Source organism: Humulus lupulus, chromosome 4, assembly GCF_963169125.1.
Source record: "Humulus lupulus chromosome 4, drHumLupu1.1, whole genome shotgun sequence".
NCBI lineage: Eukaryota > Viridiplantae > Streptophyta > Magnoliopsida > Rosales > Cannabaceae > Humulus > Humulus lupulus.
Genome location: NC_084796.1, coordinates 122510724 through 122513581, shown reverse-complemented (window position 1 = coordinate 122513581; position 2858 = coordinate 122510724).

Here is a 2858-nt window from a genome sequence, read left to right as displayed (position 1 = left end):
TAATATGAAAATAGCTTAATTCTAGGCTTGAGAAATTAATAACATGGGAAGGTGATCACTCCTTTCATTTTAGGTGGTTCGAAGGTTAAAAATCCCTCTAGTCCACCAGTCGATATTATTGATATCTCTTGGCTAATCCTTATAGAGTACTTCTTTACAAAAAATATGCCAACCCCTTGCAATGCCCAGGGCCTTGGTATTTATAGGAAGAGGAAACCTGGGTTGGCAATGGGGTCATCCCGTGATCTCCTTACCCTTCACGTCATCTCTGTGACACTGATGATTAATTCCTAAAACCTGACAGTGAAGTGTGGTCTAATCAATAGGTAAGGAGGGATAATGGGCCGCATGGCCCAAACCAGGCGTGGGATGTCTGAATACGCACGTTTATACTGCGTGTCTGAGAATTCAGGAATCGAATAGACACGTGATGTCTGATATATGCACGTTTATATTGCGTGGTTGTTTTTACAAGGATTCGGGTGTCAGATCTCTGCCGCATCACGAGCTTGATGTAGCGCCAACTCGTGATATCTATACCGTTGACCCGCTACCTTCGAGTAAACTGCTAACTCTCTAATCAGCTCGGGCTAGACAGATGGAAGCCCGTAACAACAGCTCCGGGTGGACGATTTACACGTGGCGGATCGAATTAGGCCCTTTTCCAGCTCGCCAATAGTGTGCGGATATTTAGGGCGTACATCTATATTATATAGCTTTGACTTGAGGAAGGTTGTAGAATTAACAAGGTAAAATAGAGGTTTCTCTTTTCTCTCTCTCTCGATTACTTCTTCTCTTCTACTCGGTTGGGATTTTGAGGCAAAAGTAGAGAATTCAAGCTTGAGGTTTTGAGGCTTGGGAATTAGGTTTGAGTTGTAGCAGTTGGAAGGATTCAATTTCTAGCTAAGGTGAGATTTATAACTCTGTTTTTGACTGGTTTAAGTTGTGTTTGAGTTTGAGAGTCTTAGACTGTGAATTGTGTATTTGGTGATGTTTTAAGTGATATGAAGCTTGGGTTTTGCTGTTAGATTGGTGATAATGTTGTGTTGGTTTTTGGTTTTGATATTGGGATTGTTTTGTTGAGTTTTGGCTGAGTTTGGATTGAAGAAAATGCAGGGGAGCTAGGTTCGCGGGGTCAAGTCGTAACTGAGTTCATGGGAGTCGCGACTTGAGTGAACCCCAGAGCCTTCACTGGGCTCTGTCTGGCAGGCGCGCCGCAAACCTCAAGGGCAAGTCGCGGCCCACCCTTGGCACCTAGACAGGGGGCCTGTCTATCTGGGAGGCGAGCCACAACCCTTGGGGGCAGGTCGCAACCCGCCTGTCTGTTTTTGGCCAGACATGTTTTTATTCGGTTTTAAGCGCAGGTTTTCGAACCTTAAGGCTCGGGAATGAATCTACTAACCATTTTAGTAGGATTCGAGGTCCCGGGGGTTGGGTTTTAGTCTAGGAATATGTTATTACTCAGTTTATTGATGGGACTTCATAGTTGGTTATAATTAGGTGACCGCTAAGGGCCTAAGATCAGGATCGTTCTCAAGGGCCGTTCTTAACTTATTTTACGCTCAAGTCTAATGTACGAAAGCTACACCCATTATGTGACATACATGATTATTGATGAGGCATGTTGAGTGCTCTATATATGGACATTTGTTGCATTGTGAATGCCTAGTTGCATTGCGTACTTGTGAGTGGCACTAACTTATCAGTCAAAAACGACAATAGTGTTGAGCACTGGTTGTATGGAATTGACTTATGAGTCAAGAGCGGCAATGACGTATTGAATGCTGGTCGATATGATTAGATCTAATCAACAAGAGCATTATATGCTCGTTTGACCTATTGGTCGAAGAAAACTAAAGCGCTTGGCTAGCCTATGGCTAGTTACTCAGAGCCAAGACTAAAAGGGCTCAGGTGACTTGATAGTTACATGACTTAGGGCGCAGGTCCCTAGGTTGACTTAATAGTCATCTATTCAGAGCACAGGTCCCCAGGTTGACTTAATAATCATCTATTCAGGCTACAGGACCCCAGAATGACTTAACAGTCATTAATCCAGGGCGTGGGACCCCATCCCGACTTAATAGTCATCATCTAATTAGGGCTGTGAGCCCCAGAATGATTTCATGATCGTTATTATTATTCGTATACATGCAGTAATAAGTTTTCTTGCTGAGCCTTAGCTCACAGGTGCTATGTGGTGCAGGTAAAGGGAAAGAGAAGCTTACACAACCTTGAGTGGAGAGCTAAGGCAGCAATGTGTACATATGCGGCCGCTTGACCACCACGACCAAGGTGTTTCTTAGGGGAACTAGGATTTAACCCTATTTTGCCACTTAGGTCGGTGAATTGTAACTTTTGGATTGTAATGACAATTTTGGATTGTAAACAACTTTGTAAACACTTTTATGGGATCCCATGTACAATTTAACGTTTATATTAAAATATACCATTCCTTTCGACTGAGATTTTAACCCTGGCCAATTAATAATACTTAGAGGCACGTTCATGGCCCAATGACTCGTTTAGCAAGTTAAGTACTATTTAAAGTACATAGCATGACAGTTCTAGATACCTAGGGTGTTACAACTTGGTATCAGTGCGTGCCAAGGTTTAGGGTTCTTGTAGACTGGCTGGACATGTACACTCACCACTAAAGACAAGCTCGACTCATGGTTCAGTAACTATTTATGTGGTTATGCGTTTAACTGCTTCAATAGAATATCAATGCTTTACCTGCATGCACGAGATACACTAATAGGGTTGGCCCTTGACTGCTGCATGATGAGCAAGAACGTGCTTATTAGCACTCATATTTCTAGAACATGCTTATTAGCATCGTTAATTGTTAATTGCTAAGT